Source organism: Thunnus thynnus, chromosome 11 (assembly GCF_963924715.1).
Source record: "Thunnus thynnus chromosome 11, fThuThy2.1, whole genome shotgun sequence".
In the NCBI taxonomy this organism is placed as follows: domain Eukaryota; kingdom Metazoa; phylum Chordata; class Actinopteri; order Scombriformes; family Scombridae; genus Thunnus; species Thunnus thynnus.
This window is the reverse complement of record NC_089527.1, coordinates 32,231,365-32,246,272: the sequence shown is the minus strand read 5'-3', so window position 1 is coordinate 32,246,272 and position 14,908 is coordinate 32,231,365. Positions and strand designations below refer to the sequence as shown.

The window sequence follows — 14,908 nt, the reverse complement described above, 5'->3', positions numbered from 1 at the left end:
GGTTAACAAAATACTTATAAATCAACACTGACATTTTAAGAAGATATGTATGTTGAATCAACATAATATCATGTTATAATATAACATACAAAATAAATTTCTGCCTTTTAAATTAATATTATGATCATTATTATTTTAGTAGCATTTTATTATATTTTGATCATAAGAACACTTCAAAAATCTAAATTTATGTTAAAAATATAAAACTAAAACAACAATAATAGTAGATATTATTATTATTATTCATGATAATAAATATAATAATAATAATAATACCGTATATGCAATAATTATATATTATGATTGACTAAAATTATATATAGTTATCTTCTCATATTTTTAAATATAAATGTCTCACATAAAAATAAATTATATAACATTATCAAGCCCATTTTCTGTTCCATCCAGACCAAGACAGACCCAAGTGGTGAGGTCATCTCTTGAGATTACATGTGACTGCAGACAGTGTAACGGCTCTGCATGTCTATGGCTTTATGGTACCATGAATCCATGGTAGAAAGACTGTGAGCGAGCACAGCAGAGAGACTTACACGAAAAAAAGAAGAAAGAAGAGAGAATTACATTTTATGCCACAACTTTTAAAGGTAAGTTAAGTCAATAATTGAAAGGCATAACGTCAATTATACAAAAAAAGTGACTAAAGTGCATCATGCTAGTGCTATGAGTTGAATGCTAACGCCACAGTTTGCTAACATTAGCTAAATTAGCTAATTAATGTAGTGGTCAGCAGCCTGTTGCACAATAAGCGATATATTGAAACTAGTTCGTTTGAGACTAAAGCTGTCGATGTTTGCACCAGAGACATAAGGTTCATCGTAGCTACACTGGCATAAAGTCCACACTAACTAAAATATTGTCACATAAAATGACATTTCATTTTCTGTGGCCAGTCAGGGAAAAGCACTGTTCTTGATGCGAAGTTTATTTATGTGTTGTCAAATTACATAAAGAGAATGAAAACAGTCAGGCTGACAATCTGGGACAAGGTTGTTGCCTACTGCATATTAGGGCTTTCATATTTCCAAATGATAACACTATTGCTATTCGTTAAGTTACATCTGTGGTGAGCGCTCTTCATCATCGCTTTATAATTTACCAAGTTAAAAATAAAGTACTTGTTTTGTTGTCAATCACTGTTTATTGTTGTTTTAAATGTAATGTTATCATGTAGGCTACAACCTGTCATGTTCCTGAAGTGTGTGCAAAAACAAGTCTCTGCCCAATGGTCTTTGAACCATAGACCGTATGAAAATATGGACGTAGTTACCGTGACGTCACCTGTTTCTGAAGAGCGGTTTTGAAGCTCAAAGTGAGCCATCTTTGCAGTGCGTGACTCTGCCTCACTCCTAGCCAATGAAAAATGGGCAAAGAGGCAGGCCAAATGGCTGAAACAAGCCACCTAGCGGCTGGCGGACCTGTCATTCAAAGCAGCCATGTCCTTCATTATGCATAACTTTACGGTTTAATAAAATTTAAACGGGTGAGTTATAAAAAAATTCACCCCCCATACAGTTGTCATAACAGGGGAAATTAGCTATAGAGACCAAAACCACTTTTTGTACCAAGGGTTAGGGTTAGGGGTTAGGGTTAGGGTTAAAGTTTGGCATTTTAACGCGGGGGTCTATGGGGATTGACTTGCTTTTGGAGCCTGCCTCAAGTGGCCATTCGAAGAACTGCGGTTTTTGGCACTTCCACATTGGTTTAATTTTTCAGCCCTGGAGGTTGCTGTTTGCTTTGAACACTTTGCTACACAATAGCAAAGAGGTTAAATGGCTAAACAGCTAAAATTACTGGCTAAAATAGCTAACAATGATTACCAAACAACAACAAAAAGGTAAGTAAATAGGTAAGTAGGACAAAGGATTAGGTGATAACTAATTTACAACCTTAATCTACAGCCAGTGCAAAATAACAACAGTGACATCGAGTGGTGAAACCATCAACTACAATATAGGGTAATATAACGGTACCCTATTATTGGTCATTGGGTCCTATATATTTGCTTGCCAACACTGTAGCATTAGTGTCTAATCTGTCAAGTTTAGTCAAGTTACCAGCTTTGCTAGCTCTATACCATAGTGCAATGCCATGTTGATGTTAGTTTGTGTACTGTTTCAGGGATTTGGACATTTCTGACTGTAGACCAAGAAAAAAAAAACTTTAAAAAGACTACAAATGAAGAAATCATCATCCTGCTCTTGAAATATAAACACAACAAAGAATCATTGGAATAGAATTTTGACAACTTTGTAACCAATAAATACAAATATGGGAGGACATCACAGATGTCATAAATGCAAAAGCAGAGGAGCACAGGGATGTTAAAGATGTTAGGAAGAAGTGGAGCGACTTAAAAATGCAAGCAGTTGAGGACTTTCCACGACATGTCCCAAACAAGAGGTGAACCAAAGTCAGATATGGGGCCATACTCATCACTAGTACTGGACATCCCTCTCAGTGATTGGCATTTCATGTGAGGTTGAGAGTGGAACAGCAGAAAAAGCTCCAGCAACGGTTTACTAGCATCTCTTCCACCAGCAGCACAAGCCCTCCCTCATACAGCTGAACAACCTGTCCACCCACCTGCAGAAGCATGTTTGCTTGAATCAGCGTCCCTCCAGCCTCCAGCGCCCACCTTTACTGGACTTAATGTAGACAACAGTCAGCCTACACAGTCCCTACACAGTTCACATGAGCCGTAGCAAATAGCCAACTCCAAATCTTATCATTTAGCTGACTGTTACTAATACTGTTGGATTTGAAGAGAGAATGAAAAAGAAAAACATTCTGAAAAAAAATTTGATTCGATTTTTATTTTGTGTTTATTTTTATTAATTTATTAATTGTTATTAAGTGTTGTTATGTATTTGTGTAGTTTCATATTTCAAACACTTTGGATGATTATTATTAGACTGTTGTGTTGTTGTATTTACAGTAGGCCGACTTAATTAACTTAGGTCAGCAGCGATTTTTTTTTCATGCCTATTCATATGTGAGGCTTTTGATTTGCAGCTCATCCAGAGAAGAATGCAGTGAGGTAGGTCCAGACAGTAGGTGGTCCTCATTAGGGTTGGCAGGGTTACTTTTAAAATGTAATCTGATACAATTACTAATGACTTGTTAAAAAATGTAATCAGTAACCTAATCCAACTTGAGTACAGTCCGTTACTTTAAGATTACTTCAATACCAAATATGCAAATAAAGACAAGAGCAAAGAAATATCAATAAGATGATATATATTTTATAATTCTTCAAGACAAGAGAGAACAATCAATGGCAGTTTAAAGAGGTACTGCACACTAAAATGTGTTTTTTGAGCTGTAAACTAAATTATATGACTGTACTGTGATGAAACACATCAATGCTGGTGTTAATATTGACATTGACACCAAATTTATAAAAATCGGCATTTCAATGGTTTGTAAATGGCTCAACCTGTCATCTGCTGGTTAAAAAAGGCGGGGCCAATGTTGACGTAGAGTCAACTGTTTGGGAGGTCTCTACGTCATGACATTTATATAAATGGTAGAATGATAATGCCCACCTCCCCCAGCCCCATGCTCATTTTCAAATATATGCTGATCGAGACAGTTTTAGCTTCAGCAGCTAACTGTGGCACTGGCCTGCTGGAGGCAATCTCTCCATCTGCCACTCTCCACGGGAGGAAGAGCTGCTGGCAGCCACCAAAACAACAGAGATACTCCTTGCATCTCGCCCTGCAGCTCTTCAACTCTCCAGCTGTCTGTTCCTATGGTTATCAGCTGTTAAAAAATCTTGTTTTAAAACATTAAATTGCAGTGTAACCGGAGCTCCGCTGACACAGTCTGTCCTGTCTGTCAGCTGGACCTGTCAGCTGCGGAGCAGCTCCGCCAAAACTGAACCTGTCCGCTGCAGCAGCAGAGCTACAGAGCTGCAGAGCCCTCTCCTTTCCCTAACCCCCGCTCATTGACTCCATGGGCAGAAGAAAAAGCAAATCAACGTTGTTTATGAGGTATTTTTATATATTTCTCGAGTACTGCTCATCCAAACAACTTTACACTCAACACTGCACTTCCTTGAGTCCCCAATAATACATCTGCCAGGTATGAAGTAGATCAGATTAACAGTTTTCAAGATATGCAAAGGACAAACATACATACAGATAGACAGACAGAGATTCCTTGCTTTATATAGAGTGATTGGGTGGGTTTGAACCGGGATTGTGCAGAAAATTGTCAGTGCAGGTTTATCCATGAATGTGGATGGAGAGGAGGTGACACTGGGTGAGAAGATGATGACCTGCAAGAATGACATCAGCAAGGCTGATACTGAAGCCAAGCAGGTGAGGAAAGGTTCTGGTTCAGTCTATATTCAGTATCAGGTTTTCAGTACAAACTTTTATGCTCTGTGATTTCAATATACTTTTTAAGCACATTGTTTCTCAAACTTTAACAGACTTGATCTCGGTCTTATAACAGACTTATCATAGATTTCTAACAGAGTTAATATATCTTATCTTGTCTCTGTCCTCTTCCTTTCTGTCCAGGCCCAAAATGACCCTGAAGCATGCCCAGCATGCTGAAGACCAAGCACACAGGGGTGAAAAAGATGGACAGCGGCTATAAGAAGGATCAGAACTCCCTGCAGGCTGTGAGAAGCAGCAGGGAGCAACTACAGGCTGGGCTAGCCAAACTATCAAGGCACCATGTGTGTTATTTGTGAGAGCAGTTAGTGCAAGCAAAAAGACTCGTTTGTACTCATGGCAGCTGCCATTCCTTATACATTCTGCATTAATGTTTGGGGTATGTGTGTTTGTGTGTATGCAGATGGGAAGGAGGAGAGTCTGCTGGACCAAAGAAGCCAGCCAACCATGAAGAAACTGCAAGAGGTAGGTTGATCATAAAATTCACTCACACATTTCATTCATAGGTCTGAAATAGACCATAATAGCTCTGATCACAAAAATACATTCTCCTGTATTCAATTCTATGTCACTATTCACTTTGTTTTTTTCAAAATCTCCCTCCCTCTCTGTAGGAACTATCATCATACCTGGAGCACAAGAAACTGAAGTGTGAGATCCAGCACTTGTCTCAGATGAGGAGGTCAAGAGAGGTCACTAATCTTAAAGAGACGTATGAGCGTCTTCCGACACTCATGGCTATTTTCATCTTATAACAAATGCAAACACCAACAGACAATAAACAAGGTTGTAGCCTATTTTGTATCATAAAAAATATAAAAAATGACAATATAATAAATCTCAACAGTGCAAACACCGGCATCTAATGAAGCCAGAGCGCTCACACCATCTCCAGAGGCAAGTAGGCTTATTGCGAAACACTACACAAACATGTGTAGACCCATCTCTGAAAACATTTATTTATTTGAAAACGAATATCTAAAGCCTAATTAGCATGGCAGAAGAATGTTTTATCAATAAATGATCACAATTTATGTTGCTGTGTGTCTATTTTGTGAAATCTTACTAGGAAGTCTATAGTAACTGTTTTATAAAGGCAAAAAGCTACTTGTGGCTGTGATTTACAGTGATTTTAGAACAACTACGCACATTATTTATATCTATATATATATACATATATACATACACTTATTTATGTTTTGCAGTCCCAAGCCTATGTGAGCAAGGGAAAGATAGAACCATGTGGACAGCCATCCAGCTGGGAGGACACTCTGGGAGACAGCAGTCCCAAAATGTCCTGATGGAATCCGCTGGCCCCACAGCACATGCTAAGCGCAATATTGAAGATGCTCAGAGCACTTTTGTGTGTTTGCTGGACAGGCAAATGCTGCAGCATATACGTGGCTGCACCATGGCAGAGGCGCGTCATGTTAAATGGGACATTTCGTGGGATCTTTCCATTGCCGAGCTGAAGGCCTTCATCGCCCTACTATTTGTCAGAGGAGCCTATAATAAAAATATAGAGATGGAGAGTTTTTGATCTGAGGAATGGGGGCTGGCCTTCTTCAACGCGACTATGCCAAAGAATCGCTATAGAGAGATCATGCGTTACCTGCACTTTGACAAGAAGGACAACAGGCATGCCCGTCTCTCCAGTGACAAGTTTGCCTTGATGTTTGGGTTGGATTTGTCGCCAACAGCATTGCCTGCTACAAGCCTGGGGCGAACATAACTGTGGATGAGCAGCTGTTCCCCACCAAAGCATGCTGCCGCTTTACACAGTATATGGCGAGCAAGCCAAGACAAATTTGGCATAAAATTCTGGTTAGACAAAGATTGGATGCAACCAGGACATCAAAGTCTGGGAGAGAGTGTGGTGATGAAGCTGGTGAGGCCATATGTGGCAAAGGGAAGAAATGTCACCATGGATAACTTTTTCACGTCCCTCACCCTCACTAAGACCCCTGTTGAAGAAGAGCACCAGCCTGGTTGGCACTGTCAACAAGACCAGACAGGAGCTTCCTCCTTCAGTCCAGCAGCAGAGAGGAGAGCTTGTTTCCTGCTCCTTTGTTGAGGAAATAATGTTTTAGCTGTGTGTGCTCGGGAGTGGTTGACTTGTCATTGCAGGGCTGTTTTGTTGTGAAATGTGTAGCGGTTGACGGAGGAAGTTAGCTGTCTCATTAGCTGGAGAGCTAATATCTGCAGGGTGTTTCTAGTCCAATAGCACCGTTTTGTTTTCTTGTTGTGTCATTATGCCGGTCGTTTGTTGATGTTAGTGGGACAGAGACAAGGCACTTGGGAGCGCACAAAAACTCCATTAGATCTTCGCAGAAAATCCGGCCTGGGTCCTTCACATAGAAATCAGTCCACAGGCTGTTACAGACAACCAAGAAAGTCAGAGAAGGTCTCATTTTTTTACATTACATTACTTCCCATTCACTCATTGGCAATAAAAAACAATGAATACATGTAAATTGTTTCACAATTCTACATACAGAACCTTTAATCAATTAAGGAGACACTTGGGGTACAATTTAAGTGCACAGTCCTGACACCATGAATACTACCCAGAAGTCTGAAGGAGAGCCGTGAGCAACGCCTGGTTAAAATTCAGATAGGGATCTGTTTACCAGACAGCCTTGGCCCGAGTCATAAAATAATTTACTTTTGCGCAGCTTCCCATGAGAACGACCAGATTGAGAAGTCGTCCTGACCTGAAGGACAGACAGCTGGCTATATGGAAAATTCCTTCATATTCCTTATTACAGAGAGCAGCAAGAACACCAGACCAATATGGCGGTGGCTGAGACACATCCCTCAGCATGGATACAATGTCTACGTGTGGGTCTATGTATCTATGACTGTGAAGATGACATAATAAGCAATAATAAATATGTGTTCTTCACACAGTTTTTCACACCACAAAAGATCCCTCTCCCAGGATGGACAGGCATGCACTAGATGTTGTGTGTACAGAATACAGCATTGAACAGGATAATAAAATTATCATGGATTTGTAATATATATGTAGAATGTGATGAAAATCAGTCTAGACGGGTCATATTAGCAAGCTAACATTAGCTTTGTCAGTTGTTTCCGTTAGCTGTGCAGCAGTTACACCTAGCAGTTACTGGGTGTAAATATTACTTAAAAACAAATCTTTATAAAACTAGTTTGTGTGGTGCAACCTGTTTTAATTTAGTGATGCATAAATCTCCACTTAGTATACACTTTTTATAACTAGGCTAAGTTTGAAGTTATGATTAGCTGGTGCAACTAGCTTGGTGTAAGCCTCTCCTGCTAGCATGTCACTTTCACTGTGTCTGTCTGTATATAAAGATGTAGGAAGGTGTGACATCACCCATTGGTTTCATTGGAGCCAGTTTGAAGCCCAGCCTTGCATCTTATGGTTGGCTCCATGTTTTGGAGCCAGGACCTTCCAAATAAGGAGTGCGGGGTGTTGCCTTTCACACTCTGGAAACACGCCCCACCACTTTGGACTGAAGCTAATGCTAGCTTACTGGGAACACTGAGTGGTGCATTTGAGATAATGTAAGCTGCTTTAGCTAAACTGTGCTAACAGGGCAGGTATCATATTACCTTGCAAGGCCGCTGGATTTGCGAGATCACGAGATCATGCAAGAATCCATCTTGTCAGGCTTCAAGATATGTACTTTTGGCCGAACCACAGTGGTTTGGACCAATCAGCGTCCTATGAGGAGCTACTGACAGCTACAGCTGTCGTTTAGGTGTTGTTAGGTGTGACAACAGCCCGTGATATACAATGATAGACGAATGGTTCATCCAATCACCTGCCAAGTATTTTTGAAAGTGCCTGCCCTTTTCCAAACAGTTTCCAAGGATGACTTCTCAGATAGCTCTGTGTAATAAACCATCTGGCACATCAGGTTACGTATCATAATCAAGTAACATTAAACTTAGTGAAATATTGCGACAATTGTCCGACTCAGTGCGAGTCCTGGAGTTGGGGAGAGCAGCAGGTGAGCCAACTGTCAATCACAGCTGTCAATCAACGCCTGCACAGCGTACCCCTCCGTTAACGGAGCAATAATTTCCGATATTACAACCAGTACATATATTAGAGTCGAAAAAATGATTGACTTAGTATTTCTAGAGAGAAGGTGAGGTTGTTTTTTTTGTTTTTTTTTTTACAGTAAATGGGTGTCATAGCATCTGTTGGCCGTCAGTGGTATTGCACTTTAAGACACTTCCTCATTGGCATAAACCTCAAGCTGAGTTGCACAACAGTAATTTTTGCATACAATGCAGCATATTGTTGGCAGAAAGTGTACATGTCATTTGTGCCATTGAGAAATTTTTGAGGGCACTTTTTGAGGATAAATTTACACACTCATAATTCAGACCCCCAAATTAAATGGCAGACAGTAAATATAGTGCATTTAGGCATGATTTTTCACATACTGCTTTTGATTTCTTCCCCAAGACTGAGCTGACTGATCATCTTAAATTAGTGTAAATATGGACTGAGATAGACCAACATATCAAGACCAAGTATCAAACTAGAAGAGAAGTTGAACCTTCAGACCTTAAATGTTTTTCACTGATGGGAGTTAAGTTTGTTTAACAAAACAGAGGAGCAGCAGCATGAAACACAGCTAGCGTGTAGTGTGTGTGTGTGTAGGCGTACTTCCAGTAGTCCCTGCCTACTAATTTCCAGCAGTGTTTTCTCAGCTGCACTTTCCATGAGAGAGAAGAGAAAATGTTTTCATGGATTTACTGCTATTACACCTCCTTATCCTCCTCTGCTCTCTTCCTCTCCGTGCTTCTCCTTTCTCCTCTATCCCTCTCCACTCCTCCATGTTTATTTCAGCTGACTCTCTGACTGAAAACACACCTGGTGTTGGTATAAGGTGTAGTCTGTTTCTTGAGGCTGAGTGGCTCTATTCATGTTCCTGAGTGCTGACACGGCAAAGAGTGACAGAATTTTTTTACACTGACTGACCTTGTTAAAGTTACAGCTGCATGAAGTGATTTTTCAACACCAGAGGGCAGAAAGTGTACAAAATAGTTAGAAGCCTCGATTTATTACATCAACTCAAGTTGGGAAGGCTACATGTTAAAAAAAAAAAATCCAGCAGAAGCAGAGCAGCATGGTCATCCCATTGTAGTCCACATTGTGTTTACTGGTTGACTGTCAGACCAATATTTGCTTTGGCCCTGGTTTGGTCCAATAGTTAGTGGTGTTTTACCCATAGTTTTGGTCTAATATTCACTGCTGTTTTAGCCATAGCTTGGTCTAATATTCACTAGTGTTTTAGTCATAGTATGGTCCTCTGTTCTCTGGTGTTTTAGCCATAGTTTGGTTAAGTGTTCACTAATGTTTTAGCCATAGTTTGGTCTAATATTCACTCGTGTTTTAGCCATAGTATGGTCCTCTATTCTCTGATGTTTTAGCCCCGCTTTGGTCCAGTATTCACTGGTGTTTTAGCCATAGTTTGGTCTAATATTCACTGTTGTTTTAACCCATTAGGTCCAATATTCACTGATGTTTTAGCCATAGTTTGGTCCAATATTCTCTGGTGTTTTAGCCATAGTTTGGTTCAATGTTCGCTAATGTTTTAGCCATCATTTGGTCTAACATTCACTCGTGTTTTAGCCATAGTTTGGTCTACTATTCTCTGATGTTACAGCCCGCTTTGGTCCAATATTCACTGGTGTTTTAGCCATAGTTTGGTCCATTATTCACAGATGTTTTAGCCACAGTTTGGTCCAATATTAACTGGTGTTTTAGCCATAGTTTAGTCTAATATTCTCTGGTGTTTTTGCCATAGTTTGGTTCAATATCCACTAGTGTTTTAGCCCATTGGATCCAATAATTCACTGGTGTTTTAGCCACTGTTTGGTCCAGTATTAACAGATGTTTTAGGCATAGTTTGGTCTGATATTGACAGCTGTTTCAGCCATAGTTTGGTCTAATATTCACTGCTGTTTTAGCCATAGTTTGGTCTAATATTCACTGCTGTTTTAGCCATAGTTTGGTTCAATGTTCGCTAATGTTTTAGCCATCATTTGGTCTAACATTCACTCGTGTTTTAGCCATAGTTTGGTCTACTATTCTCTGATGTTACAGCCCGCTTTGGTCCAATATTCACTGGTGTATTAGCCATAGTTTGGTCCATTATTCACAGATGTTTTAGCCACAGTTTGGTCCAATATTAACTGGTGTTTTAGCCATAGTTTAGTCTAATATTCTCTGGTGTTTTTGCCATAGTTTTGTTCAATATCCACTGGTGTTTTAGCCCATTAGATCCAATAATTCACTGGTGTTTTAGCCACTGTTTGGTCCAGTATTAACAGATGTTTTAGGCATAGTTTGGTCTGATATTGACAGCTGTTTCAGCCATAGTTTGGTCTAATATTCACTGCTGTTTTAGCCATAGTTTGGTCCAATATTCACTGGTGTTTTTGCCATAGTGTGGTCTAATATCCACTGGTGCCATAATTTTGTCCAGTAGTTTAGTCCAATAATTATTTAGCTCTATTCTCTTCCAATATTGTCTGGTGTTTAAACCCTAGTTTCATTTTTGCAAATTTAGCCAGAAAAAGAAAGAAAGAAAACACAACTCCACCTATGTCTACAGCACATAAACAACAAAAATCAGACTTCATTTCCTTTTTGTTTTTATTTTTATGTTGTATTTATTTACTGTAAGGAAAACAAAATAGTTTAGACTCTGACAAAACAATCCAAACTTAGGGTCCACTTGCTAGCTTTTTTCAGAACTCTCAACCATATCACATGGTCTTCATCAGTGGATGGAGTTCATGCAATCATCATCTTATGTCATTTGAGCTCAATAGATGTTATGATTTCACTTTTCTTTTTTTTTCTTTTTTAGTGATTTGCACTCTTAGAAGTTTTTCTTCTTTTAGAACATCAGTGATGAAGACTGTTATCAGCTGAAAGTGCTGCAAAAAGTGGACCATTTGTCAAACTACTCCTTCTACTAACTCAAACTCAAATTACTTCTGCCTATTGGCCAGTACCCTTGCAACTCAAAATAAGTATTTGACATGTGACGGTATTAACAGAAAAACATCCATAAAATTTGAAAAATGAAAACTTGTTTTTTTTATTTCCGCTGTTGTCATTCATTGCTGAAATTAAATGTTTAAAACATACAAACTCAGGCTGATAAGAGTTTCTTTTGCAAGTTTATCATTGTGATTAGCCATGTTAAACTTTACATCTGTTAATCAGAGTACAACATCACAGGAAGCACTGCTCTCCAACTCAGCCAAAGCTCCAACAGTCCAACACAGTGAGTGATTTTAATCTGACATCATCAACACACACATACACACACACATACACACACACACACACACACACACACACATGCACACACACACACAAACACACAGAGTACTGCCAGGTTGGTTCCCACAATACCTCAGTGAGTGTTTGTCCAACTTGCTGCTCCATTTCACATCATGAAACAATAGAACGCACACACAGTAAGTGGTTCCAGTGGTTTATGGAGCAGTGCTGCGTCAATGGTGACCTCCAGCTGCCCACAAAACAGAGAGAGAGTGAGAAGGAGGGAGAGGTATTCAGAAATGTCCCGGTAATAATACTCAAAGAGGTGGAAAGTACCTTGAGAACATTTTTAAGTGCTAGTCTTTTACTTACACTTTGTGAGACTTTTTACTCTGCTTAATTTGTCTGATGGCTGGAATTACAAGTTGTTCTGTAGATTCTGCAAGTTAAACTCATAAAATCTGAACTACATAGAGTTCAAAATGTCTAACGCTTTAATCTGGTAGGTACATGGTTTTCTCCCAACCACACAATGGTATAACAGAGGTTAATTACAACTTAGTCTGTTGTCTTGAATTACTGGATTTCTTTGGTCCAGACTGAAATATTTCAACAACTATTGGATGGATTATCATGAAAGTTTGTATAGATTTTCATTGTGCCCAAAGGATGAAACAGACAGGCTTCGATGATCACCTGGACTTTCCATATAGCTCCACCGTGAGGTTGACATTTTTAGTTTTTAGTGAAATGTCTTGATAACTATTAGATGGATTGGTATGGAATTTGGTACAGATATGCATGATGCCAAGAAGATGAATCCCAACCCTCCAACATCTTGGCATATAATATGATATAGACATTCATGTCCCTCTCAGGATTATAATGACTCAAGTAATCCCTGTGTTATCTGCTGAAATTTCTTCAAAATTATAATTTGTCCAACACTTAAGTTTATGACCAAATACCTGCAAAACTGACATTTCCATCAGCCTAAACTTTACTTTGTGTTTTAGTGCTAATTAGCAAATTTTAGCATGTTGACACACTAAACTAGGATGGTGAACATGGGAAACATCATACCTGCAATACATAATCATTGTCATGGTGATGTTCATTAAACACATTTAACTCAAACTGCCACTGTGTCCAAGTACAGCCTCACAGAGCTGCTAGCATGGCTGTAGACTCTTGGTTTTGTTTTAACCTACACAGTCACATTACAGTTCAAATACACATCAGTAAAAACATCAGTAATATATCACTCTCATCACCGTTCATAACACTATGACATTACAGCACTAGCTCTTATGGTCTTCATTTCAGTCTTGAATTCTAAGTAAGGGTCATTTCTACATCGAGCCCAAATTTATGTGCATGATAGCCGCACAATACCACACAGGTAACAAAGTCTGTATAGTCCTTGGAGTTTGACCAATGTTTAAAGGTCTGCATTCTGCTCTTCTTTGCTGGAACATACATTAGGTCCGCTGTTAAACATGCTATCTTTCAAGGTAGACAGAAGACATTTGTGGGATCATGAAAATACATTTTTCAAGACACAACCCACTGCTGGATTAAAGTAACATTTTCACTATTCCCTCAAGGTTTGTGTAAGGAACACTACCAAATCAGAGTTACGCTTGGAGTGCACAGTTCATAGATGAGGCTAATATTACTGCTGACCAGACAAATAGAATACAAAGAAGTGAACCGTTTTGTCTTGGGCTTTTGGCTTTGTTCTTGTGAATTTTTTCACATCATAATTTCAGTACAGACCTGGTGTGCCACAGCTTTAAACTCTGTCCATTACTGAACTCTGTCGACCATCAACAGACTATATTTTTACAATGTTATTAGCTGAGCAACCCACCTCCATGTTGTAACTGCTGTATTATACCACAGTACATTTCCTCTGTACATGACAGCAGTGATACACATTTACACGTGAATGTTCTCATCACTGTGCTCAGACCTGTATTATGACTGTTAATCAGTGTTACAACTTGTAGTGTCACCAAGACTGTTCAGGTACTTCCTGTTTCCTGTTAACGTTTTCCCAGAGGGATGATTGAATAGAGGAGCAACAGTGACACCTGCTGGTTTAACTGGAAACACTGAAACATTACAAACCATTAGAAAGCTGCAGAACCCACACATTTACTAGACTGGGTCTGTCTATCAAAGTCACACACTTTTTTGTCACTTTAAAAGATGATTTTTTTAAACTAATTAACAAGAATACTAGACTACTACCACTAATTACACTTACAATGTTTAGCATTACAATTATGCATGATGGACACGTTCCCAATACACCCATAAGGCATCCTGAGCTCACTCAAAGGTTGTTACAAACCAGTCTAAACATGTATGAATTTCAATAGCATCTCGTTTACTTTTTTTCATATTTTTCTGGATCATCACATTCTTTTCAGTCTACTGAGTTGACTTACAGGTATATTTTTCTTAAGGGAGATGAGGTGAAAGCTTTTGATTCCACTTTATTTTCTGCACATACAAGCCAAGCTTCTTTGTAATTTCTTTATATTTGGATAGCATCTATTGCTTACTTTGTTCATATGGATCCTGTGCTCATTAGAATTCTCTGCCAGAGGAAAAACTGAGTGAGCAGTGACACCTGCTGGTCAAAGTGGAAATATTTCAGAAAAAGATCCCTTCCTGACAGGTTTTAAGACATAAAAATATTCTGCTTTGAATAATTAATTGTCTGTTGTAGTTTTTCAGTTGAACAGTTCAATATATTAGTTACACATTCTTAAAATTACATCTACATTTACAACTTATTTCTCAGCTACATTATTAACTTTTGTTAGTTATTAATTATCAGTTATAATCATACATAAAGTTGTCATCTCTGATGACAACTAATAACCATAACTAATAAATAATTACACAGGATTTCTGAAGGGAATGTGCTTGCTGTTGCTTGAAAGATTCAAACTGGAACTTAACACACAAAATGTCCTCTTATTCTATACTCTTTAAAGGATAAAAAGGATACTAAAGTTTACACACATCCCACAACTGATAGATGGATGAATTCCTGATGTAACTTTACATGACATCAAACCTGAGCCTAATGATAATTTTTGTAATCGATTAACTTGCCAATCATTTTCTACATTAATTGCAGCATATCCTCACATATGGCAGGCTG

The 14,908-nt window shown here is 38.8% G+C and overlaps 1 long non-coding RNA gene across 9 annotated transcripts; it reads left to right on the top strand.

Annotated features, from left to right (window-relative positions):
* Nucleotides 1-363: 363 nt before the first annotated feature.
* Nucleotides 364-5,458, top strand: LOC137193211 (uncharacterized). Of its 9 annotated transcripts, none has more exons than XR_010930700.1 (6): nt 374-605; nt 3,034-3,058; nt 3,821-4,343; nt 4,548-4,708; nt 4,828-4,889; nt 5,039-5,458. It is a non-coding gene; the product is annotated as an uncharacterized lncRNA (long non-coding RNA). The 9 variants fall into 9 exon arrangements; XR_010930701.1 differs by having other exon boundaries at nt 375-605; nt 3,863-4,343; XR_010930695.1 differs by having other exon boundaries at nt 364-605; nt 2,140-4,343.
* The last annotated feature ends 9,450 nt before the right edge of the window (nt 5,459-14,908 follow it).